Below are 27,831 nucleotides of genomic sequence, written 5' to 3'. Positions count from 1 at the left end.
AAATCTTAATGTTGCACAGTTGAAAAGTGTGGAAGACTTTCTAGGGTTATGCCGTGCTGTGGTTGGCGCACTGCCTGACTGCCTTGTGAAAGACCCATAATTCTCCATTCAATGAGATTTCATGGTAGAAAATTCTGTCTCTGTTGGCTTAGACAGAATAGCAGTATTGGGGTGAAAAAGAATACATCCTAAAATAGTGAAGCAGAAATGAGAAGCAAAATCCAGAAAAGCCAATGAAGTATGAATCATTCAATAAAATAAGTTCTAATGGTAGAAGTGTATTATGATGGTCTTTGATGTCTGTTTTTTATCACCTGTTATTTTTTCTACATAAATTCAGTAATTTACAGCTCCTGGAAAAAGCTCTGATTTGGTAGATTTATATCTACATGGGAGAACTCTAGTCACAGGTTATTCTGAAAGTAATGCCTCCTATTTACTTCTGTGGAAACTACAGCAGATGCAAAGAGCACAATAAGACCATATGATAGAGCACATTCTCTGCTACAAAACACTAGTTTTCAAAGTAGTCATCACTAATAGCTATGCATTTTTACCAGCAACAAATAAGAACCTGCATGCCGTGCTTGTAAACATCTGCATGGCTGTCTGGAACATGGCTTCTCTTTCGCATTGCTGTCACCACTGCTGAAACATACCACCCACTGCCCTACTGTGCTCACATCCACCATTTGGTTCCCAAGAATGTCCAGTAAGCACTGATGAACATCAGTGGGTGCCATTTTTTGTGTATGGAGGAATTAAATGACACAATCAAATTAACACTGATTTCATTACTCCACTTTTCATCATTTATTTGACTTTAAATAATTTTAAAAATAATCTGTTTAGACTAAAAAAAATGTGAAAGGTACCTTTATAGTGTCAGCATGCATAGTTATGTGGAAGAAACTAATGACATAGGACAAAACGCATAAATACTGCCTGTCAAGCAGTCCTCTGCCAGACATATAAACAAAAAGGCATGTTTCAATAGCAATCAGTGTTGTGAGAAAAAATAAACAAAAGATAGAAAATAACACAACTAGATTAGTTTAAATGTCTAGTTGGTTGATTCTGACTTTTTGATTCAGTAAAGAGAGAATTGGATGGGGTGCAGCAGGAGGGGTTTCACTTCTTCCACTGTTTCTCCACTTAAGTATCAACCTTACTTCTCAGTAGTGTGTGGACTTTTCAGAATACGGGAAGGCTGCTCTAGATGGTAAACATAAGAATAATGTGACTTTTATTCAGAATTTAAACTGCAGTTGGGAACCACATAAAGAAGGAAACTCCAGCACTTTCTCATCACCTACGTGTTTGTTTTGTTTTTCTTCACTTGCCTTTTAATCTTTCAAAATTAACATTATGCTTTGTAAACATAACATCTTTAACTCCTAGTTTTACTACCTTCATTCAGTTGCTTTTCAGACTGAATTTTTCCATAATTATAAGAGTGCAGACATGTGAGTTGTACCTTTCCCAAATAGGTCAACTTTGTAAAATGAAAAATGTTATCAGAGATATTCTAACATTTTGTAATGCAATGCTTTCACATTCAAGCTTATTGAAAACATCCATGCAGTAACCAGAGTGTCTTGACAAATACACTTGAGTTCTTTACAATTCTGTTTGAAATGTATGAACTCTATCTTTTGAAATAACTTTTTAGCCTTTATCAAATTTGCCCTGAGAAAGGTGAGTTTCATGTTGTAGAACTGTACTGAGGACATTTAACCCTAAGCAATCACCACCATACCATTGAGATGTTGGTCATTACTTTGGGAATTATGCTATCAAAACTTTGTGCATTATCATCGCAGTTTTAGAATAGTCTGTGTCTAGCATATATTCAGTCATTTGCTAATTCACTAAGTCAGTGACTCTTTTTGGAAACTGTCATCTGACCACAGTTCAGTGCAAGATCTGTGGTGCTGGTGTCATTTTGTGATACTGTAGAAGCTTATTCTTCCAAAGAATAAAGACAGAACCTGCTTTTTGGTACTCAAGATTTCCTGTCACTATGAAAAAAGTATTGATGGTTAGATCTCTGCGGTGAGTTTGTACAGGGTCACTGACCTTGCACAACAATTTTCTTTTTGAATACCCTCACTTTTAACTTCACACAATGTTACCCATGATTTTGAGGCGTAACTCACTTAACAGTTTTCCTTCCAGAGCTAGGTTAAAGCACTGCTGCAATCAGAGTATCTCATTCACCCCTAAAAGTCATTATTAGCATTCATGCTAATATAGATTTTTCTAAGTAATATTTTTCAGTTTTTGGGCTTCTTCAAAACACCTGAAATATCCAGTAAGAAAGGATGAAATTTCAGAAGTTCAACAAAGTGCTACTGGAATAATATTTGTCTGAAATAATGACAAACTGGTATTGGCTGATTTTCTGGCAAATCTTAGGGGCTTCATGCTGCCGAAATGTGAAAGAAATATTCATTCTCTGCAGCCTTTCAGTCATTCCTTTGGAGGGAAATTACTAGTGCAGCTCATGTCACTTTGGCCCAGAAAGTATTTTCTGTGGTCAGTGTGTAGTCAGAGTACTTTGTTGACATGGGCCACTGAACATTTCTCAGTTACAGCAACTGTGAGTCATAGCTGATGTGTACCACAATCAGCTTGGACAGAAAAGGTGGAAGGCTCAGCAACCTGTTACATCTCATCCTAAGGCATTATTGGTACTGTCAGCTCCACCATTGAAAACTTATGAGTCAAACTTCCCTCAGATCCTAATACTTCCTATTAATGAATATCTTTAGGGGTAGAAAATATGTTTTAAAACCACTTTGGTGTTGCATTTCTTTAATGCTAAGAATAGTTATGTTAAACTGAGAGAATGAAAAATGTCACGTAAAGCAAATCACGCCATGTAGCACAGGGTTAATTTTTTTTTTTTTTTTTTGTAAAGAAAAGAGGTGTGTGTATCTGGCAGAAATGCATTAGGTCAGGTATTTTGCTTTTTTGTTTTAATCCAATTAAATTATAAATCTCTTAGGTTTGGTTCCTCATTTTCTCATTTGCTTGTGAACTGTAGCAAGCATTTGCTTCTGCCAGTGAAGTCTGGGGGAAAGGTGCTTCCAACATGCAATGCCAATATATACAGCACTGTAGACAGCCGATTAACTTGAAAAGCAAGGTTCTTCAGTGCTCAGTTTGGGTGTCTGGGATGGATGGGTGCTTGTGCCAAATCCTTAGTCTATGAAATGGAGGTAGGTAGTATCTCTCCTTCATTCAGCCCAAGAGATTTTTGTGAAGATAAAGCAATAGATCTTTGAGAAGCATTCAGGGACTGAACTGACACAGAAAAACCTTGTAATTCGGGCTATAATTCAAGGGGAGAATCCAGTAAGCAAGGAATGGAGCTTCAGGTTGTTTAGAGATGTGAATGCAAAATACTGAGGGGCTGCTAATGCTGACATTGTCACAGAAGCAGGGACTCAGCAGAAAAGATGTAATACGGGCTGGAGATTGAGGACTGTGTCACAAAAAGACAGTGTTTGAGAAGTGTCTCCACACAGCTGATTTTATTCCTACTTTTTCAGTTTGATTCTGCACCCTTTAATCCTGTTTGAACAAGATTAACCCTTGTTTCAATCAATTTGAACACATGTATGCGTGCACACGTTTTTGTGAACGCACATGTTAGCGCATGTAAATTTTTGCAAGTTAGGGGGGGATGAAGAGCAAATTGCATAAACAGAGATTGTATCTTGTAGCAGTCTGCTAATATCTAAATGAGTCACCAGAAGGAGTGGAATATCCTGAGCCGTTCCACTGTGCCCTGCTCCTCAAGCTGACTGGTGACAATAAGGAGATAATTCTCTGTTTAAAGCACCTCTATAGAGAAGCAACACAGAGATGTTGGCAATTAAATGTCCTGGCTTCTCAGCACTGGTTCTGTTGGCACCTTTCTGTCTGCTCCCACAGATGAGAAGCTTAGTTTCACTGCAAGAGGAAGAAGTGTGTTCAGTGCAGGTAGAATCTTTAGGAATTTTTCCTCTTAACTTTCAACAAGTCTTTAGCAAGTGTATGTGAACTGGCATTTCCAAACGTTTATAACCTGACTGAAATGAAGTGGCAAAAGGCACTTCCCACCAGGCTCCCTCCCTTCCTCATCTCTGTGCCAAGCACAGAGCCAAGCACAGAAATGCAGAGAAAAGGTTTTTGTGATTCGCAATGTGGACCAAGAGATTGGCACTTCCACAGGCTTGCTCTTGGAAAGGCCACTGGGCTGCAGATCTGCAGATAAGTTATCCCTGAGGCACACACCTGGTGAGAGAAATTTTCAGCCAAACAGTTAATGTTTGGCAAAATTTATAAGCAATTGAGAGTGTAGTCATGTAACAGGAGGTATCTGGCAATCCTAACATTTGGCAGTTGTGCCAGCCCCACCTATAATATTTTTGGATCACTTAATAATGCAGTTAAGGTTTTTAATGGAGTCTTTTTTTCCATTAAAATTCAGCTAAATACAGGCATGCTGATTCCCCATAATGCTTTGAGCTACAAAGCATAGGGAGATCATTTTAAGTGATCACAGTGAGTTTGCAATCACTGGCCAATTAACAAAAGCTTCAGAATATTGGGACATCTGTAATTAATTGCACATATGTGTAAGAAATGTGAGAAAATATACTAAAATTGTCATCGATTTTTTCAGATTTAATACCCGCAACATACCTTACATTATTTTTATGTTCTGAGAATTACATTAGAAATGAGAAACTAAAGACGCGGCGTTATTTTTATCCAGGTGTGTTTGGCTGTTTGGGCAGCACTAGCTCTGACAGTGTCATGCTATTGTAAATGAGAAAAAAAGACAATAAATACACAGTAATACTGATAATGAGCAACACTCACATATATGCAACTGCTACCTCTTTTTAATAAAATGTCTGGTATTTGCTGATGTGACTACACTTAGCAAACTTCATAGCAGAGAACAGCAAGTTTCTTACTCATTTTTAACTGTTTATTAACATTTTTATAGCTATAAATGCCTCCAAAAGATTGTGTAGCCTCTAAAAACAAATACATATTTTATATAGTTTTACTATATTTTATATAGGCCTGCCTTTATGTGTTATGATTTTTCAGTATGCATTATGTTGTTTCATTTTAAACTCTAAATACAAAAGCAAAACATTTGGGTATAACAAGTTGCTTTCCATGTTGCATATGAGAACGTGTTAAGGGAATGAACATTTTCTGGGTGCTGATAGTTACAGAGAGATTTTGGTGGGTTGCCTAAAGCATCTTCGTATAGCCAAAGCAGAACAGATGACATGCAGTAAAAACTGCTTCAGAAGGCTGGTCATGGGAAGGAGGGACAGAACCTGGTCCTTGCTGATCAGAGCAGCAATGCTTCAGCTCCAGTTTCTGTCATTGCAGTCATTACTAAATGCTGCCCAGAGGACTGAAGGACTGGTAGACGTGCCTGTGGATTCTATCAGGGTCCAAAAACTGGGGCCTGTAAATGACTTTGCCTATCCTTTCCATCCTTGCTCGGGACATTTATTAACGCATTGAGCAATCCCAAGGGGATCACAGATCGTCAGCGCCAAACACGCTGACCACCCCAGGGAGATCAGCAATACTGGCCTAGCACACAGCTGGATGGATGCAGCTAGCTGGAACCTCCCCAGCACAAGGGAGATCTGGAGCTGTTGAAGCAGGTCCAGATGAGGGCCACAAAGATGATGGGAGGGCTGAAGCACTTCTCCTGCGAAGAAAAGTTGAGGTATCAGGGCATGTTCAGCCTGGAGAAGAGCAGGCTTTGGTGAGACCTCACTGAGGCCTTCCAGGGGGAGCTTACAACAGGAGGGAAAGCACCTTTTTACGTGGTCTGATCGGGATAAGATAGTTCCCTTAAGACAGTTGCTCTTAACCGTTCTGATTGCTGCGTCCTCCTTCCTGCCCGAGTGTCTCAGCTGCCGCCTGCCCGTCAGTGGCAGCGTGTACTCCTCTAGCCTACACGAGCTCACAGTCACGCTAAGGTCGGTGACTTTCGGCGGCAGACAGCGGCCGGTCCCAGCCACAGCCGGTGTCCGCTCGGAGCCGCAGTTAGCATTCCCGCCGAGCTCAGGCAGGAAGGGGTTAAGGCGGGCAGCCGGCTGGCTACGGCTACTCTTTTTTTTTTTTCTTCTTAATTAATCACCCGCCGCTCCGCGATTTAAATATGGAAATGGAGAGCGGCTCGCAATTATTCATGAGCCAGCCGGCGGCCCCGCCGTGCTCGCCCTATGCAGGGAGCGGGGGCCTGGCGCTACCTGCCGCCCACCTGCGGCCCAGCTGGGGGCACGAGTGAAACGAAGGGGCGACCCCGGGCAGAGGGTTGTGCCCGGCAACATGGCCGCCGCGGGGCGCGCTGCCGCCTGCGTGCATCTTTACGCTGAGCCCTTTTTTTTTTTTTTTTTTTCCCCCGGCGCTTTTTTTTCTTTCCCGGTGTCCGGGCCGTCCGTTTGTTGCAGCGAACGGCGGGGTGAAAACGAAATAAAATCTCGGCTGCTAGCTGGGCGTGTGAGCGCGGGGCTGCTAGAGCCGCGGGGATGGGCTGCGAGATGGAGTCAGGTGCGCTCCGCCAGCGCTGTGCGCGCGGCCGTGCGTTCTTCCTGCAGCCCCGGTGCCGTCGCATAAGCAAATAAAAACGCTTTGAAAGCGTAAAGCCGCGCTGTAATGGCAGCTTTAGCAGGGGGCATGCGTTGTACTAGAGCGAGCCGTCACCGCGGTGACGAAGGACGTGCCGCCTCGCCGTGCGGGACCGCAGCGCTTAGGGATGCGCCCGATTCCTTTTTTCCCCCGTGGCTGCCAGCAAACGCGCGCGTGGGAGCTGCCGTGCCGCGGAACTGCGTGGCTTCGAGGGCTCGGGGCGGCCGCCGAGCGAAACCGACCGCGGCGAGGACGGGGATGTGAGATCCAGCGAGGAAGGAAGGCGGGAAGATCGGGCTGAGATAAACAACGCTGAAAAATGGCAGGAGAACAATGTTTACTTTTGAATGCGTGGCCCGCTGCCAGCCTGGCGCTGGTTTTTAGGTTAGCGGAGGTTGGAGGAAGGGCCAGACCGAGGCGTGGCTAGCTGCTGTCAAGGAAAAAAAAAAGTCTGCAATTTGCTGTCCTCAGCTTTTTTTTCTCTTCTCCCCCCCCCCCCCCCCTCCGCCCCCCTTCTCCCCCCTGACGGAAAAAAGGCAGTGCTTGCTCTTAGGGCTATTAAAAATGATGCAGAATTTTAACCATCTGCTGCACCAGGTACTCCACGCTGGTGCTCCAGATCCGTGTTTTTTGCAGAGGGAAGACCTGCAGAGCTTTCAGGTTGCAAAACTGCATTTAAATATTTCATGAAATGCCACCCTTATAAGCCAGATTCCTTTTAATTGCGAATTGAGAAATAGGTTTTAGCAAAATCGAAGCGTTTTCCATTCTTATCGGGCTGCCAGAGTCGGGGGGGGGGGGGGGAGGGGAGGCGGTTCTAAAAGGGGCACAGGTGTAGTGCTGAGGACAGGCTGCTGGCACTGCAGAAATGCTGGCACTGCAAGCAGTGCAAGGCTCCAGAAGCAGCCAGAGATAGAAACTGAGCATTTTGTAGCCTTGCGTTTTCTCCGGAAGGCTTTTGTTCAAAGTGTGCAAGATGTAACTGCGTGTGGAAAGTCATCCCTTGCACTTGAGCGGCTGCTTGTGTATGTATTGGAGTGAAATTATCTAATGAATAACATGGAGACTGGAAAAGAAACCGGGCTGCCAACATGGCCTCGTGAACTGTATTAGTATGTCCAGCTCATAAGGGAAGACCGCTTCTAAATAACAATGGATGGAAAAAATGTTTTTGAAGTGGTAAAGCTTAAGGAAGAAAATAGCATGTGGTATTCTTTTCATAAATTAGATTAACTATTTAAGTGCCATAAACACCAAATGAAATATTTCAAATATTCAATAATCAGAACATAATGTTTATTTGGAGTAAGAGTTAAGAAAATTGGATGTTGCTGCCTCATAATTCATCTATGTATTTAAGATCGATTAGGAAGTAAATGGAGTAAGAGATTGTAGTGAAGTATTTGAGGCATACAATTGCTTTGAAAATGCTTTAAGAGTTTGCTTCTTGTCTTGTAAGATCTGTCTGTACTGACTTGTTACCTAAAGTCGCCGGTTGTTATTTGTAACTGGGAGGGGGGGCTGGATTTTCTTTAAATGAAACATCTATGATCTGCAAATGAACATCAAGAAAGGCATTTAAGTTGTGAAACCAACATAAGGGCCCAGTTAAACTTCTCAATTTTAATTATTGTAGATGTCTTGTAGATGAGGTAAATTTTCTTTCTTTAAAGTGGGAGGTTGGGGGCTACATTTTACCACCTGTTGCTTCATGCAGAAATGGATTCAGGGGGAGGGAGGTGATTCAGCAAGCCTGTGCCGTCTGTAAGGGAAAACAGCTTCTTTTTCAGTCTGCTTTTAGGTGCTGCATAAAATTCTACAATACATTTGCTTCAGACAGTGCCAGAGTAGCATAATGAGGTGTTTAGTCACAGTTCAGATGTATTGGTAGAAAACAGTATGGGAACTGTGGGCTGGGTTTTCAAGGAAATAGTCCTTGTAACCCAAGGTTGCCTAAACTCAGGATTGTATCCAGGCAGTGCTGGGACAGTCAATTATGTGTTCATTTTTTGTTAGGCATTTATGTGCTGAACATTTTATTTTTCCTGCAAGGTCTTCGTTATGACTGGGGATTTGGCTTGTGCTGGGGTTTGTGGTTTTTTGTGTTGTTTTTTTGTTTGTTTGTTTCTTTTTTTTTTTTCTTTTTTTTCTTGTTAACTCTTGGATTTCTGTTTGCTCCCTTTCCTGTAGATCACTTTTGTAGATAGGAATGCAGGAACTCTGGAGTAAGTGTGCTTTTCTGATACAAGCTTATATGTGTGGGAGGGCCTAGCAGGGGGTGACTGTTACAGACAGGTAAAATAATGACATGGTAATGTTATCCTTTGCACTTAAAAGTCAGTGTTGTGTACCAGAGTGTACCATTATGGTGAGAGATGCATATATTGCCTAACACTCTGCAGTTTAGAGACAAAAGATTTCTGCATGAATAAACATGTCTATAAACACAACACTGTTGACACAATTCTGCAAGTTGGTTATATTTTACTGTATGTTCAAATATATACAGCCGGTGTACTGTATCTACCCTTGCGTTTTGGAGGCTTTGAGATTTCTAGGTTGTATATTGGCAAACCAATAAGGTGTAGGAGCATGCAAAAAATCTTTGTGAACAACCCTTCTAATACTGAAAGAGCATAATATGTTCGTAAGAGCATTTTTCTGTGACGATGGAGTTGTGAGTGAATAAATAAGACATGGTGAGATTACAAAATTATTTTGGGCTTGGAATTATATAATACCTGTAATACCTAAAAGTTGCCATCCCCAGGCATTCATCTTAATATAACCCTAACATTTTGTGTAAAATATTTTAATATCAGTTTGATCTTTCAAGAAATGTAATAGCATTGAGTTGTGGATTTTGGTCATATTATTTAGTTCTAAATTAAAAATAAATAAAAGTAAGTTCAATGTTAATTTCCCAGTCCTTGTGAGAGCTGAACAGCAATATCTTTGTGCAGTTGTTGTTGCAAAAATAGAGACTTACCACTTCATACATATTTTTGCTTTGTTACTGAATCCCATAGCTAGTTAGTTGAAAATAAGTGTTGATGGTTTGGGTTTTGTTTTGTTTTTTCTTTCTTTCTTTCTTTCTTTCTTTTTTTTTTTTTTTTTTTTTTGAGAGAGAGAGTGGTGGCTGTTTTTTTGGTTTTGTTTTTCTCTCCTCTATTTGTTTTGAAGTACTGGAAAAAAGTGTTTTTATTGCTGTGTGTTTCTGTTCAATATTCTATGGTTAAATAGAATATGAAATGTAGGGTAATTACAGTATCATTTAAATAATGAATTAAAGCCAGCAGATGATACAATGTGCAAAACTGTTTATAGCAACAATCAATTTCTATAATGTTCTATGTACTGTGGAATTATTGATGATGTAAATTGTGTAAAATATAACAACAGTAAGTATACGTTGAGTGATACTGCAGTGTTCTGTTGAAGATAGGGTGATCCAATTCATTGAATAGAGTATCTCTGGAACATCTGTCAAAGCTCATCTTGTTTTGGTTTCTATTACAAAGTCCATAGACTTACTCCAAGTTATTCTGAAAAGCCTCTCATTTGTTGTTTTTACAGTACAAATGGAATAGGTAAAACATTGCATTCTGAAAAGAGCAAAAGGGCTTGATTCTACTGTCAGTACAGAATGTTCTTGCTGACATTTCTTGTGATTTGAATAGAGCCAAATCAGGCCTACCAAATTTGTTTGAAATGAAACAGAGAATAAAAATATATTTGTATAAATATACTTACTTGTTTCTAATCTGCTTAATTAAATCAGCCATGTGGTATCTGGTGTCCATTAAAAATGTACTTATGATCTTTTTTTTTTTTCCTAGTGCCTGGCTTAGAACACAATTCATGGTCAGTGGAAAAAAATGAGGAAGAGGAGGGTGTGGCTGCTGCTTAGAGGATCTGGCTGTGCAGGCAGGGACTGGCTTTGGGGTTATGATCCTTCAGCCTTGCAGAAGGAAGACTTCTTAGGTAAAAAAGAATTTTTTTTATTTTTTGTAATAGTGAGAAGTCACGTAGGCATGTAATCCTGTTATTTTAAAATCCTTATTCATTAATCTTATATTAATGCATGTTTTGTAAGAATGGTAAGTTCTCACAGTTGTTGAGTTCGATTGTGTCTTTTAATTGGGTCTTGCTTTGCCCCAGATTTCTTGACTTGCTAATTAGAACAAAACCCACAAAAACTAGTTGCAACATTTTTACTCTAGTAAGGAAAGTGCTTTGGTGTTTTGTTTATTGCAAATGTCCACCATGGGGCTGATCTTGTAGACTCTAAAGTGTCTCTGTAACTAGTTCTTAATTTCTGTGAAGAATGCTTCAGCATTAGCCCATGGACTGACACATATACACATAGATAGTTTCCTGTGTTGATCCTTATGTTATGAGTGAAACTACATGATCACAAAAGGTTGGAATGAGACTTAGAATGTTTTAAAGTATAAATTCTTGAGGAATGAGATCTTGACAGAATTTCTAGTAAAAGTGTGTGTGTTTTAAGGTCTGTTTGTTAATAATGCTTATTTACATTCTTAATAGATGTTAAACCTATTTGCTCCTGCAGGGGCAAGTTATTATCATTCTATTTATTCCTCCACTGTAGCAAGTGTTATTCAAGTATTCAGAAAATGCGTGGCTTTTGTTGATTCTATGAGTGAAAGTGGAGTTGCAGAAACTTCTTCAGTAGTTTAACCGCTTACAGGTGTGGTTACAGAATCTGTTCCCTCATCTCCTGTCTTGTATTTGAGCTCATCATCTCATAATTATGTATCCTTGTTCTCTTTTGAAGAACAGCAGTGTGTGGGTTGTGGTGAGGTATTATCACATTTTGGGTGAATTGTTAGCCACAAGACTGAAGGCTAAGTGTAGCAAACCACCACACAAGTGGCAGTATCCCAGCATCTGACACACATCTTGGAATCTCTTAGAATTATTAAATGGGTTTAAATAGGTTTTGCAAATAATGACGTGTGGATGGGAAAAAAGATAATAAAATAAGGAAACACATTTGTATTCTAAAGCAAAATCTTACAATCTTGTAAGTTCTCCCTAATTATTAAGAGGGAGAGGAAAAGCAGGTAGCAAAAAATATGTGCTTTCAACTATTTTTGTGAAGTTTGAGAAATGCATTGGTAGCATTGCATCAGGGGCAGTGGCTAACTTAGAGGATAAATTATTTCATTTTCACTACAGTGTACTTTTTTCTTTTGTTGTGGGGAAATGGGGGTGGGAAGCTTTTGGGATCATTGCTTTTGACCATAGCAAACATTTAAATGTAGAAAATACTGCATTGGATTAGATCTGCAGTCTAATTAATGCTAAGTCTACCCAAACCATTCTTACAAAGGGTTGGTTCGTAAGAAAATGCAGGGCAAAAACAACCAGTGTTTGATCCTTTTGGAATACCCCGTCCTTGTCAGAAAATGAGCCAGTCAGATACCTTGGCCAATGGCTTTGTTGCAGATTTGTGCAAGGGTATTTCCAGCAAACAATCCTATTTAACGCTGTATTTTTATGGGCTGTGCATAGAACAGTATTCTTTCCAAGTCTCACTGATGTCCCTTAATGAAGAACTGTGGCACTGATTTTTACATGCTTGGCCTACAGTAAGAAAGATAATATATTCCCATAGTTTTAACACTTCTCATTTAATTTTACTGCACGGTCTCCTTTTCAAGACTGTAAGTGAAGAAGTACAGTTCTGACTTTAAAAGTGTGCATCTCTGTCATGTTCCCTGTTGCTCATGTGCTTGATAACATAATTGCTTTGTCATGGTACGTGGCAGTCGTCTCGAGAGCCAGATCGTTTTAGTCACCTGCCCTTACACCCATGTTCTGTGGCTTTAATGAGGTAAGGTGAAAAGAACTGTAGACAGCAATCTTATTGAAGGTATTTCCCTGTCAGGTATACACCACAAGCATAGTTTCTGTGCTTTTTTGCATGCACTGTTAAATTTGCCTTTTTTCTTGACTGTGCTTTTGAATTGCTGTGATGGCACCCAGATCTTTGCTGAAAACGTTGCAATACAACCTACTTAATAATTACCAAAAAGTATTTATCACGTAGTTTCACATTCATTTAACTTTGTTACATTTCTTTAGTAACCCAAATACACTCTGTCAGTTTTGCCACTTTGTTTTACAACTGATTTTTCCAGGCTACTAAATAATGTCAAAGCTGATGCAAGTGTAACTAATGCATGCAATAACTGTTAACCTTTTTTCTTCTTAAGTGTCTTTTTATTCCTACATTTTGCTTTGGGCTACTTAGCTCATGTTTAATCACAAGTCTAAATTTTGGTCACAATTGCTCTGCTTTCTTTATGATCTTTGAGTCATTATCAAAGCCCTTTTGAACAGGATCTGCGGATCCACTCCAATATAAAAAAGACTTTTTTCATTGTATTAGCTATGTTGTTTTTCTCTCCATTCTGTAACCTCTTCTTAGACATTCAGATTAACATATTTTCAAGTAGCCTTCAAAACCATTGTATTAAATGCATTGGCCTGTAATGTGGATTATTTCTGTGGCTATTTAAGGAGTACTGCCCTTTCACTCCAGATATGAGAATGCTTTTTATTTTATTTTATTTTTTTTTTTTGTTGTTGGAAATGCTGATTTCAGCTTTGATCTGCCTTTCTTGTCTTTTAGTTTATTCAGTTATTTCTGCACTTTATTTTATCTGCTGCTCTCTCACCCTTTACTTGCAGAAGAAGAGATTGAGATGTATTTTCTGAACCTTCTAATTTATAATTTAATTACTTTGTTAGTACAAACCTTTCTCAGTGGTTTCCACCTGATCTAGGCCTAAAAAGAGGTTGTTCTTTTTAAGCTAAAGGCTGTTTCTGGGTCTGTCTGGATTTCTGGACATCAGGAGAGGAGTGGTCAGTATTGTTCCACCCAGAAAAATTGAACTGTGCGAGAACTTTGTGTCGCAGTCACATTTCCTCCAACTGTTTTCCTGTTCCAGAGAAGGAACGTCTTATTCGATAACTTCTTATAGTGTGGTTTTACTTCCCATTTTGGATTTAGATATTGCTGTTGGCTGGTATGAAGGAAAAAGAACTGAGGAATGAAGGCCATGCAGGCTGAAGGAGGTGTATAGTCTTGCATTTCTTCAGGTCGATTAGTGGTTTTAGAGACATTTATTTTTTCTTAATATACCTCTCATCAGGAACCCAGCTATCAAGAAATGTTAACATGGCCGTATACATGAAAAGCTGAGTTCACTCTTCTGCATGACTAAAGTTCTCAAGGTCATAATCAGCATTACCTTTTCTGCAGTTTTTCCTCTTCTTTATTTACTTTTTTTTTCCCCCAGTACTATTTCAGTTCTACCAGACAATTGTTGTGCAGTCTTTTTGCTTCTAAATTATGTCAAAAAAAGGTCCTCATGTCTTTGATTCTTTGATTCAGTCTTTATGCTTCTCATCTCAGTTTTAAATACTATTTTATAAATACATTCTTTGTTCTATTAATTTCAGTTCAATGCTTTTTGTGTTTGAAAAAATGTACCTCTTTGCCTCAACCTATTGTAAAGCTTTTCTCAGTCCCCAGTTTGCCCTTGTCCACATAACTCTGTGGTTATAGACTGTTTCTCTTTATGCAGGCATAGCATATGGGTTCAAAATAATCTGTCATGCATAAAAGCAGAATGTTCCTATTTAAGTCAATGGGAAGACCTGATAAACATGCAACAAGACAATATGTTACTGGATTTCCAAGTAGGTTATTTTAAATACCTGCTGTAGATTTTCGTTTTTCCCTAAGAGCTTGTTTTGCTAAAGACATTGACTTATTTTTTTTATTAACTTGTTGTCTGTCAAGGCTTTCCAACTCCAGTTTTCTTTCTTTGACCCTTGGTCAAATCCCAGTATTTTTCTTCTAGATTTTGGGGAATAGCAGTCACTGGAAACTGTGTGATTAGATTTGTATGTTCTAGACAAAGAAGTGGAGAAGTGAGAAAACGTAGGGAGTTGTACTAAGTGCCAATCATTCACCCACCTGCAGTCACCTGTCTTGATGCCAACACGTAGTCTGGCAATTTCTTTTATATTTGGGCACTTTGGAATTCATTGTGAGCCATCTGGCCTAAACCTCGTACTTCCCAGTGGTATGTGCATGCTACAATGGCTTTTTCCTTTCAGTTTCCCCCATAATAGTCTCTTTCCATCACTTCCTACTGGGGCAGGGAAAGACCAGAAATGGTAGGAACGAAGAATAGTGAGGGTGAGTGAAGGAAGCAATTCTTCTCACAAACAGAAAACACTGGAAAGCAAATGTAATGCTATTTCTTTTGGATTCTTGATTTCGTTTCTCTCTTCAGATCCTTACAAAACAAACTGAAATGCATGAGTTCCTGCTACGAAGGCTTGCAAACAAGAGAAGTCATTTCTCAGACGTCTTGAGGGAGTGCAAAGAACCTTTCTCATCCTGTGTGTTGCTTGAGGATGCATGGCTAGCAGATGAGAGAGAAAGGGGCATGCTGTCTGGATATAGGGAGACCCCAGATTGCTTCATCTGGAATAAAACATTTCAAGTGTTAATTTGCCAGACACTAGAGGCCTACATGTATCGTTATGGATTCAAAATTTGTTATTCTGCATAAGGTATCTAAGAACTGGAAGACACCCTTCTTCCCATCTCAAATATTTCATCTAGAAAACTCCTGTACCCTGCTGGTTTAGAACCTTGTTTTGGAGCCTGGTACTCCTAGGCCTCCTAAGAAAGCCAGATGACATGAATAATCTAGTGCCCATTTTCAATTGCACTTAGCCCCTGAGGGTTCTGTCTGTGGTACTAAGCTCCTTGCTCTGAAGACTTTGGTCGGCCTGGCACCCCTGCTTGGCCTTAATCATATTCTCTTCTGGAGCCCCTAGCAATACTGAGCTTCTTTAGAAGTGCACCTGCCTGGTAGTGGAAGGCAAGATATTTTAGTCTAGGCCACTCAGTTCACATGCCTTTCGCCCCATCCTGTCTGAGTAACTGGTGGTAACACTTACATCCTGGTAAGCAGTATCACCACAGATGAGGAAGCCAACACGTGAAGCCTTGCTTCTGTTGATAAATCTCATATTAATAATGTTGTCTCAAGATATTGTAAACAAGTTGCTAACAGAAAGCTCAACAGCAAAGGTAAGTGCTTATTTAACCTGATTAAGCCCAGATAGTGGCATACATTATTTTTAATGGGCAGCACATTCTTCCTTTATTTCCCCCCCCCCCCTTTTTTGTTTTTTTACTTGTGTAGCACCAGGTCCTTTTTCTGCTTATTTGTATACTGTGGGATATTTTTAAGGTTTACCTTTATGATGGCTACAAAAGATTACAGTTTTTAATAACTGTTTTAAGTCCTGATCAGTTTTCTTAATCAGTTTAGAGCTTTCTCAAAGGAGATGTCGAAAACAAAGTGTACTGAGGAAGTAGTTTTCACTTAAAATGTTCTGATAACTTCAAAACGGTTCACTAATGGTGCAGAAATGAGCCTGGTTTTAGAAGCAAGGCTACATGAATTTTGTCTGTATTGTTGCTCAGGAAATAATATGCCATTGAGCCTTGGCGGCTGAAGGTGTCTCTATGTTTGAAGAAGGGGAAGAAAAAAAAAAAGAAAAAGTGGAATGATTTAGTGACTGAAGAGAGTTGCCACTTGCATGAGCTCCATCCCTGGGGATATGACCTTTTTAATCCTCTTTAGTTAATGTATTGGTGATCTTTACTTAGGCAGAGTAAACAGTGCTGTTGTGAACAAAGGAGAGGTCATGCTTCCTGCATTACACTCTGACCCCGGGGTCACGGCCTTTGTTCCCCGCTCAATGGGAATTGCTCTCCAAGGGCCACCACAAAATGGAGAACTAATTTCGGCGCGTGCTGGCGGAGAATGGCAGCATAGCAGAGGGAAGGCCTCAGCTCCCTGCTTGCTGGTGGCCCCCGCACCCAGACCTCGCTGAGGAAGTGTGCAGCTCGGGCCTGACACTGACACTGGGCACCTAATTTTTGTGTGCAATGTCTTTGCTCATTTTTCTTTTTTTCTTTCTTCTTCCCCTCAACTCTCACTGGACTTCTGCAATTGAGGAAGCATTAAGTGGGAGAAAATCGCAGAATTTCTCTCTTTAAAAAAGAAAAATGCTCTGGATGCTGCGGCATTGAACTTGGGCCTCCAAGGTCATAGCTGCATCTCAGAGTATGACTATTGACAAGCGCTGATATTCAGCTTGTGAGGAGTAACGATTTCTGTGTCTCATTAGACTGTGCCTATCACTTTTTTTACTGCATTTTCCCAGCACTGCACGACATAAATATACACACAGCAAACATGAAGCCAGAAACAGTAGTTGAGGGGTACAAAGCCAGAATGAACTGGAAATTTCTCATTTATTTATTCAATGTTTAAGAAAAAAAACAAACTGATTTGTTGGGTGGGGTATTTGGTTTTGGCTTTAAAAAAAATCAATGGCAGAATGTGATGCATCTCGTTTTTATTTGCTGTGATTGGTGAACATTCATAGACGTTATAGCTGAGAGAAATCATCTGGAAAATTCAAAATAGAAAACCATCACCTTTCATGGCAGTATGTTTATTATTTTTCATTTCCATATGCTTTTCTTTGTTCGGCAGTAAAATCTGTGAAATAAAACGATAGATCTTAAAGCAATTACTGGAACTGCAAATATATCTTCAGTCGAAATACTCCTTTTCCACAGCCCTTCCTTATAATGAATGAGGGGGAAAATGAGAAAACCCAAGAAGCCCGTAATTGCTGATGACAGGCAAGTTGTGTAAAACCCAGCAGGGTAAGCGGTGAGCACAGGTGGGGGGTGTGTGCATGGGGGAACTCACGACACAGCCATCGCAGAAATAAGTAACACTATGGCACTAAACTTTGGGGCTTATAAGACTGTGAACATAAATGGAAAGTAGTAAAAAAGTGCATTACAGTAGGTGTTAGCTCTTAGACTTGGGCATTTCAGAGTGTACTGATTTTTTTTCTTTTTTTTTTTGTACCACTATAAATCCCTGAAGGACTACCATTTTGGTGTAACAGATTTCAGGGTGAGTTTTCCTCGTGGCTTCCTTGGGAACAGCACTGCTTATACTATATGCTGCAGTATACATTCTCATGTATGTTTCTTGCGTCTCCTTTTAGTCTGCTTCAGATTACGTGCTGTAATGTAGATTTACTCAGTACAGGGAACTGTAATTGTCTTTGTGAGACAGCAGTCTTTTCTCTTTCTGTCTCTCTTCATTTTAATTTGTTTACTTGGCATTCCAGTCATTTCAATTAAAAAGTTACCGTCTTTCCCTCATTTTATTTGCAGTTGTGCTATTTAAACTAACATTTCCAGTTGTCTACTCATAGATTTAAAAGTGTATTCTGTACAGCAAAATAATAATTATTAAAATATTAATAAATTTTTTTTAAGTGGCCAAGAAACTCAAATGTCATTCTGTTTTAATGCTCAGCTTTAAATGCAAGTTTTCCAAGTTAGTGAAGTTAGTATGTCAGTATCAAGGGACACTGAATTCAGCAATACTGAAATAGACCCTTCTATTTCCTTTATTCGTTACTCGAAATTCACCAGAACTACTTGCTTTAGATTTTCATGGCAGATGGAGGGGAAAGCTATGCTTACTATACCTGTTATCCAATAAAGATAATAATGTCAGCTTAACATGTGTATATTCTCCACTTAAGTTCATTAGTTAAAATTAGTACATTTAGTAATGAAAATATGAAGCCCATCCAATGCACCATGTGTTATTCAGTACTGGTGCTGCTTTTCAGTTACCTGCAGGATTTAAAACACTGAAGAAAGTGTCAAGGCAATGTCTGTTCACTTATTTTTTCTGTGGGATTGTTTTTTGTGTTTTTGTTTTGTTTTGCTTTAAAGCATTGACGGGTTTGTGCTGTCTCTGCAGCTTAAGAGTTTTTGGACAGTTTTTAAAATGTGGATAGCTGCTTAGAGTAAAATGAAAATGAAGAAAACATCCCACTAATATTCAAATTTTAAGATACTTTTTCCTCAGAAAAATATTGGAACCATGTAAGAATATACTGTGTGTTCATGTGGAAGAAAGGCTATTTTTTCTCTGTGTTAAATATTTGAACGTGTAGTATGATAATATGGTAGTAAAAGGTTCCACGTCTGAAAGCTTCTTACTGAGTGAAGCCTTTGAGATTTTCTGCTTTGGATATGTCTGAGTAAAATCTCTCAAGATATTTTGTAGCAAAGACTTTTTTTCCCCCACTTTCTTACTGCTTTTTTAATCATCTTACTTAAAACAACAATGCAGTTGAAAAAGAGCTTTATCCCAGGCAAAGTTTGCATGAAAAGAGTCAGCAGGGCATAGTCTACTTTACTGTGTGACCGTGAGTTCTCAGTATCAGTGTTTCTGTCACTGATTTCTCCAGTTAGTGTACGTGGTAAAGCTTAACACTGGTTTAGTCTTTTCAAGACCTTTATTATTTCCTAGACAAACATGTTACTGAAATTAGGAAATGAGAGATGTGAACTCCTTCTCTCCTGCATTTCTTTTTCTTAACTTGCTTTATTACAATTGTTTCCAAATGTGACCCCTGAAGTGAAGTAAGAACCATTCATACTGAAAAGCATCTCCTCCCAGTTGAGCAACCATTACACATGTCTGTTCTGCCTTGAATATTAAGCCATTTTTATTACGAGTGAATTTTCTTAATCCTTTGGACAATGATTTGCTATATTTCTAAGGAGAGAAGAAATTAATAATTATAAAGCCTCTTCTTCAGAGCATGGCTTTTGTCAGGCTTCACGTGTACACTGGAAATTCCTGAATCTATTATTTTTATTTTTATGTTTTGGGTTTTTTTTAGCCTTTTTTTAAATACCAGGCTGACAGATAAATGGTTTGTGGCCAATGTAACTGGGCAACAGATGTTTGAAGTAAATGTGTATTCGCCCATGTTGACTTCAGGTAAAGTCTCTTCTTCTACCTCTTTCCTTTTTACTTGGATTAAAAAAATTCACACTGAAGTTTCAAAGTGCTGCATGGCTCCAGATAGCAGTGTATTGTACAGCTACGTATGTGGGTTTTAGTACAAGAAAATACAAGACAAACCTCAGCTGCACCTGTAAAAATAAAAAACGCTGCTCTTCTGTGGCACTGCATTGTCGCCTTTTTCTGCAGTAGCAGAGAATCATGCTTCCTGCAGGCGTTATCCACTTTGGACAGAGAAATGTACGACAGCCTCAAAATGGCGTTCTCTGCTAGGGAAATGCAAGGACAAAAGCTAGAATAACACAGTAGGTCCAGCACAAAATGATCTTTACCAGTGGATTACGTTTCTCAGCCTGATTAAGGTTTTGGCCACTTGTTGGCCAGTGGAAGGTGAATGCTAATACTATAAATCTGATATTCCTATAAAAATCTTCCTCTGTATGTATGGCATAGCCATTTGCTATCTGAGCATGTGTGTGAGTACTGTATTAAAGCAAAATTGTGTTTTACGAATCCCCACAATGAATCTCAAGTATCTGTTTGCTTTCCCTTCTGTGCTGAAAACTCATAGCGCTGCCAACTGAGTGCTGGAACAGAACTTTGGTTTGTGTGTGCTGTGCTTTATTAGATGAACTACCCGATCTTTATGACCGTTTCCCTGATTGTTGCAGGTCTATTAAGGGAATGAGGTCTTAAATTCAGGTAGTTACAGAGCAGTTAGTTAGTTGTACATGTTTTCTGAGTGTAGTGATGAGTTATGATAGTGTTGAAGGGATAGAATTACTGTTGATGCAGCACCAAATTTTCTGTATAGTTAGATATTTTATAACATTCTCTAAATGCCATGTTTATTTGTATAACTAGAAAAAAAATGTCCTAAACCGTATCTTCCAAGATTTTCCTGTTATTCAAAAGTAACCCTTTACTAGTCATCTTCAGGCTGAGTTATTCATGTGATTTATATTGTGCAATGTTATCTAAACCAAATATTAATGTGTAGTCTTTCTCTCATAGTATTCATGCTTACTGGACTGTACTCATGCATTCATATTATGTGTATGGTCTGCCATGTTACACGCAGCACGCGTGTGTGCGCATACACGCTGGAAAGCTGAGTATATGTCACTTCTTTAGTATAATGTTGGAGAAGAGAAAATTGTTTCCTTTTCTTATTGCTGAATGGAAGCAATTTAGGCTTTCTGATTTTGTTATCTGGCTTAAAAAGTTTTTGAAAAGCAGATATATTTCTAATAGAGTCAGGGAGAGTCTCGCCGTCTTGTTGCCAGGAGACAAAAGGTGTCACTGTCTTTTCTTTTTTCTCCCTCTATGATTTTCTTATTAAGTTACTCGTTGCACTAGAAAAAGCTCTGTACAGTTTTCTTGAATTTTTATGGTGAACCACAAAAAAATCATTGTGTGGCATTTGCATGCAGTGTAGTGATGATATGCTCCGAGAGTCTACTTAAGAGTTAACCTTGTAAGATTTCACTGCTTTTATCATCTGTCTAAAATGTACAGTAAAATGCCCTGGCAGAAAATGGTTAAGTGTGAAACTTGAAGTTTCCGTGGATTCATCACTGATATCCCCTGGGAATTTTCAGCATTCTGAAAAGGAAGTGTTTTTAAACAACTTACAAAATAGTTCATTAAGAATATCTCAGTTGTTTTTCATGATTTTTAATTTTTTTTGGTGATGCTACTGTTATCATTCACGCTGTACTTTTTGTGTAGAGAGCACAGAAAAACCCCAGTGAATATTTTGCTCTTAAGAATGTTTACAGTGGCTTTGTCATGCTACAGTAAGCTTCATTAAAATAACGAGTATGAAATTTTGGAATGCATTTAGTCAGTATGGATGCTGATTAATCTTTCAAAAAGTAAAAATGTGAGATTTATAAAGACTTCTTCCTTTCAGTACTGAAGTGACACGCTCTTCTTCAAAAAATACTTTGCATTATATCCAAGGCCAAGGTAATAGAATGTAAAGGGCTCTTCTTTCCATACAATCATAAATGGTTCGATTCAGAGGTGCCGTTCTGAACCGAGGCCTTGCTGCTCCGACTGCCTGTGAGCTCCGCAGCCAAAACTGCACTGCTGCAGCTGGTGGTGGTGGAGTTCACTTGGACTTCCCCAGTGCACATCTCATAATACAGTGCATTGTCCACAGAGCGTCCTTGAGAATGGGACAGCGATCCATTCGCATTTTCTAAAATCCTTGATATCTATTCTGTCAGTTTTGTCAAATACAAAGCGTGCATGTGTGTGTATAAATATACAAGCAGAATGCTTAACTATATCTGTGTATGGGAATAAAGTTTCTAGACAAAGGAAATACAGAATCACATGTATGTGTGACATTTTGTTTACCAAAGCTGAAAAATAGCAGAATACTGTTAAAGCCGAATACATAAATGTAGGCATCCTTTCAAAATGTAGGAAGCTTGGTAATGAATACAAGCATGACAGCTTTGGTAAGTGTAACATGACATGGGGGAGAAATGATTCCCAGGAAGACATTTCACAGAATACAAATTTTATAAAGTATTGAATTGTAGGTGGTGTTATTTTTTTCCTCAACTGTAATCTATACTTGCAATTAATGTAAATAACATAAAGCCTGTATTATCTGTACAGATAAATACATTAATAGAGTTTTTATACCATTGATATTGTATTTTATGGTAATAATAATAATTATGAGTTAATATTGTCCATGTTAAGAGGGCTTTTTTTATTCCAAAAAGAGGGATTTAAATGCCAGTACACTCCATTACACTCTGAGACTTCAGATAGCCAAGCTAGGCAGATGAATCTAAGATGCACATGATTCATTATATATCTTATTTGTAAAAGGTTAAAGAGAAATGTTTAATTGAACTGTAAAACTAAAGTTGGCTATATAAAATAGCTCTGATACAAACATTCATCTCATAGATGGATAAAGTACCTATGAATTCACTATCTGCAACCAGTTTGGGTTAAGTATCTTCATGTATACTAAATAATTGCAACTGTGCTATGAATGTGTTATCACAAAGGACAACCCTTTTTCTTTTCTTCAGTGTGTGCACATTTGTCACCTGACTAATATTGTACTGCAAAAATCCTCTAAGCAATTTCTTTATGTTATTTTTGTTCCCACTACAATTTACTTTGTAGCACTCCATCATAAAACAGATAAAAAACAGAGCTTCTTAATGCAAATCTTGGTCACTCGACAACTCTTGCCTAGTTTGAAAAGCCTATGAGTAATTTGTGATATGAAGGTATTTTAATGCCTTGTTTTGTGCACAAGATAAGAAATTTCAGGTTTTCATTGCAGATTTCAGTATGTGTACCTGCTTTTTTTTTTTTTTTGCGGGTTAATATTCTCTACAAATTAACATTTTTATACATTTTTTACAAAGTGATATTTACTTTCTTTTATACCTACATATTTTTTATTTCTCTCGCTGCCCCCCCCCCCTTTCCCCCCTAGTAGCTATTTCTTCGGGGCATGCAATTTTAAGCAGACCTGCCCATTTAAATAAACAGGGGTGTGTTTTAAAATCCAATAGCTTGTTGTAACTCTGTGTTCCTAGTGAAATCAGAAGAAAAGTAGTGCTGGAGCAGAGCACTTGTACTTCAAGAACTGGAGTTGTCAGTCACTGTTGAAGGTGCAGGAATAGTGGATGGTAAGTCTTTTTAATGTTTCTAAGATTACACAGTGCATGAGAAATTGGCATCTCCTGGGATAAGTGCCATCTCTTTTTCCTGAGTGTACCTAGAGGAAAAATCTGACTTTTTTTTCTGCTGGAATTACCAATGTGGTGGCCATTTGAGACCTGAGCTGGCTGCCTGCTGTCACGAGGTGACGCTGGGGCTGTGAGTCCCTGGGCAGCAGCGAGAGGATCAGGACCAGGCTGGGAGGCACCCGCACTTATGGAGCTGCAAGCAGCACGGGGCAGCGAAGCTGGGGCACTGGTGGGGGGTCGATATGACGTGTGCTCCCAAAATCGTAGGAGAGAGTGATCAGCAGTGTGGAGCTGCATTGTCTGAGCTCTGCGTGAGGAATGGACTGCAGTCTGCCAGAGCATCAAGTAGTATGCCTGGGTAAACTGGATGTGGTTTAAAGTTTAGTTGCACCATCAATAAAACAAAATTGCGAAGTTTTACAGCTGAGGAGCTTTCTCCTTATCTGACATGACTTGCTGCTGCCTAGCTTCCAGCCTGCATCTCCTTCACAAATATATACTGCAGTTACATTCGCCTCCAGGAACTTTATAGCATATTTATGATAAATAAGGAGAAGCTTGTAAATAAAATCTTATCTTGGGTTTTGATTTGTTGTTTGAGATGTAAATTTTCATCAGTAGGAATGGCATACAAGCAAAATATTAATATCATCAGCTTTGAGCATACGGCTCTGTATAGCTAAAAAAAAGTTGCACGATAAACAAAATTGTGTTGGTAACACCCTTAAAAAAACTGCTAATGTCATGCACTGTTTGATACTTCCTTCCTTTGGGAGAAAAAAAAATATTAAAAACCAAAAAGCTTGTCCTACTGCCAGAGTTTCATTTGTGTTGGTACCACTTTAATGCCAAGTTTGCTGTAAAACATTACCATTCGTATACAGTGTACTGAGGGAAACGTATTTGCAAAATGCTTCATTATGCTGTTAGGGATGGATGCTGGAAATGCATTCTTGCTCAGCTGTGCCTTTACAATTTACATCATCTTTACATCACTTACATCAAAACTGTCTGCATTTGGTATTTTGAATGTTTTCTCTCCTCTGAGTTACTTTGCCACTGATCCTCTGGAATTAGTGTGAGTTATTCAATGAAGTACACTAGCTATAATCCCACAGAGCATCTTCAATCCCATCAGGAAACAAAGGGCAAACTGCTTTGCTTTTATTTTTATTCTTTAAAAGACATTTTTTGTCCCTGGAAAGGGTTCTTAAAAGAAAAATCTCTCCAAATGTTAAGTATAGATATTCCTGGCAATGCTTTGTATAACATATACTGGGATTATTTTTTAGATATGATAAATAAAAATTCAAAAATAGGAATTGTCACTCTTATGGGTACCTTTATCTTAGAAGTTTAATAAATTCGATTGGATTATTTTTCTAAAAAACATGTACCTGTTTGTATTTTGTGAAACATTTCTGGAGGTTGTTAGGTCAGAAACCCTCCAATACTGAAAATTATCTATGTTATTTAGAAAGAAAATATCTCAAATCTGTATAGAAATGTTTTGATGTCTGCTCTTTTGATACTGCATAAAATGTAGAGGAGAGTAGAAGAGATACCACTCCAAGTTCAAATGAAAGAAAACAAATCAACGCATTAGAGAAGTATGTGTAAATGGGTTTCCAATAGACAGAATTTGTGATAAGGGGAAAGAAAAGTGTTATAAAATTATGTAGTAGCTTAAACAAACTTCAGTTTGAAACTACGGCTGTTTCAAAATTTACATGATTTCAAATTATGCAGGGATAATGAGTGTTAAAATAATTCCTCTGCTTCCTTTTTTGGAATTCCATTTCTCTTAAGTGAAGCTTGCAAGTTAAGACTTCCCTTAATTGTTTTCCTGAATCCTTATTTTTTAGTACAGCAGCAACGTTAAGTTACATGACTTGCCATCTTACTTTACAGCTATGGTGACAGATACGATGTATTTGTGTATCTCCTTGAAGAAGGATAATATACAGTGAGCGAGTCTGAGCCACCGTTGTGTAAATGAGATGCACTTTTAACCCTCGAAGTGCAGCAGTTATCCCAGTTACAAGACAGGCAGAAACAGAGATGAAACTCAGCTGTCTTTACGTTTTTATCAATAAAAATTAGAGAAAGAAAGGGATAGGTATAAAGAGCAAAGGACAAGAAGATCTGTATTTTTATATAAAGATACAATAATGAGGACCAGAAAATAGTGTCTCAGAGGAAGGGCAAGAAGTCATTGGGAGATCCTATTAAATGCAAGTAAAATGCTGCCAGCTAAACTATTCGTATATGTGAGTCTGATCTCTTCCTGCAACAGTGGTCTTTGATACTACACTGGCATCAAAAGTTGTTGAATGCACAATCACTTATAATCCCTTAACATTTCTCATCTGTGCATGTCTGTTAAAAACAAATACTATCACAGACATCATTATTGTTAAATAAAAATGATAAGAGTTTTCGCAGGATACTATGGCAGTCTGTTGCTAAGTCTGAACTCCACAAGTTACGCTTAACTTTTACTTTCTAAGCACTCCTGATTTACGAATACACATCTCCAGCCCATGCACAGCAGACACCAAAGTTACTAGAAGAAAAGTCCAGAATTCCTAGGTACGATTTTACCAACATAAAACTTAGTGGGATAGTTGCTGTTTAAATTTCTTGTCAGATACATCCTGATAATCTCTAGTATGTTTTTACTGTAATTCCCTAAAAATAAATATTAAAAACATTTTGTGGTTTCACACTATTAAAAAAAATATATAAACTGGTAAGGGTAGACCATAAAACATGTATCTGGCTTACAAAGGAACTGTTTATTCTCCTCAGAATGCCAGTGGTGAGCATTTTCGTGAGATTTGAGGCTGGATAAAAATGTGCAGCAGAGGTTCCCTAAATAAGTCACTGCTGTACACTGAAGGGCTCAGCTAGCTGTTCTGAGACCCACATGCCGCCCTGTGCTTTCTAGCCTTAGCTAATACTGTGCATTTTAATAGAGCAGATGTAATCACATTTACTGCGTTGTGTCTGGAATGTCACGTCTGAAAACAATGAGATGGATTTTAATATACTTCATAATGTATGGGGGGAAAGCATGTCCTGCTAAAGGCAGGACACGCTGCTCCTTGTAATTCCTGCTTTTTGCAGCGGTATCAGGCAGAGTGCATGCAGCTCCTGGGATGGCTGCGTTACAAGCTTACTGTAAGTCTGTCACTGTCATTACCACGGCAGATAACTTAAATGCTATATATTTTTAGAAGACAGTGAGTTTATGTAAGAGGGAAATGCATTCTTAAAAATAATAAAAAAATAATAATAAAAAAAGTCTGTAGCTGTGAAGACCTCGGCTATTTTTTTGCAGAAACTTCATTTCAAAGCATTAGGTTTCAGAGCAGCCACAAAGGGCGGGGGGGGGGGGGGGGGGGGGCAGCGGAGAGTGGGGTAGACGATCTGTGAGTTGCAAGGAATAGGAATGCACATCTACTGTTTTTCCATCTCACTTTTTCTATCATCTCACTATCAATATAGAAAGGGATAAGACATCAGTATCTTTTTTCCCCAGGAATATTTTTTTTAAGTGTTAGAAATGGCATGGTATTGACTTTGCCACTTAGCTGAAACTGTCTAGCTGCTTCAGAAGAACATCAGGGGAGCAATGAGAGCATAAACAAAATAAATATTAAATCAGAGAGACGACTACAACTTTTCTTAAGTAGTCGTGTAATCTCTTTTTCCTTTTTTTCTGATGGCAACACCTTTTCCATAAAGAAGACTTCATGAGGTACAATCCCTGAAGTCTTTTTTTTTTTTTTTTTTTTAAACGAAGGGCAAACCAAATGCTCGACAACACTTTTTGTTAGGAAAACACTTAAAAAAATTTGAATATACCAATAACAGAAAAAGTATATATATTTTTACTGCAACCAGGAGATCTCATTGGCTGAGTGAAATGGCGAGATGTGACGCAAAAGGACACTTGGACGGGTAGAAATGCTGATGTATGCCAAAGCAGGCGTACCAAGAAATGCTGTTGCTATGAGAGAAACAGAGGGAGAGGGAGATCGTGAGAGAGCAAGTTGTGGAGGCCTTCTTTTCTCCCTTTTGGCTCGCATCACAGGCTGCTACATCTCGTTCCTAGCAGAGAGGGTTTAGCAGTCCTCGGTGGGCATTTTCCTAGGACCCAGCATCTAGAGGAAGGGAGGGAGGGTTCGGCAGGTCACCTCGGAATGCAGGAGCAATTGGAAAGCAGGAGGGTGTATGTGCTAACCTGGTGATCTGTGCTATGATAGACAAATTAGTACAGCAGATGAAGCAGGTTAGCTCATTTCCACCTGTATTAAGGCTCGCAAGTTACAGAATTAAAATGCACAGACACACAGAGACACAGACAGACGTATAGTTATAAAGCCCCCACCTTTCAGCTCATGAATTATCCAGCTGGGATAGCGCTGTCTCTTGTGTGACAT

The 27,831-nt window shown here is 38.9% G+C and overlaps 1 long non-coding RNA gene across 1 annotated transcript in view; it reads left to right on the top strand.

Moving 5' to 3' along the window:
- Nucleotides 1-23,151: 23,151 nt before the first annotated feature.
- LOC136052346 (uncharacterized) overlaps nt 23,152-27,831 on the top strand; it is a 98,717-nt gene continuing 94,037 nt past the window's right edge. The window contains exon 1 of the long non-coding RNA XR_010622542.1: nt 23,152-23,323. This is a non-coding gene — a long non-coding RNA (uncharacterized LOC136052346). The remainder of the gene's footprint in view (nt 23,324-27,831) is intronic.

This window comes from Cyrtonyx montezumae, unplaced genomic scaffold, assembly GCF_038088225.1.
Source record: "Cyrtonyx montezumae isolate F1298 unplaced genomic scaffold, pur_monq_1.0 scaffold_3, whole genome shotgun sequence".
In the NCBI taxonomy this organism is placed as follows: Eukaryota; Metazoa; Chordata; class Aves; order Galliformes; family Odontophoridae; genus Cyrtonyx; species Cyrtonyx montezumae.
Note: the sequence above shows the minus strand (reverse complement) of the source record. Positions and strands in the feature narration are given on the sequence as shown.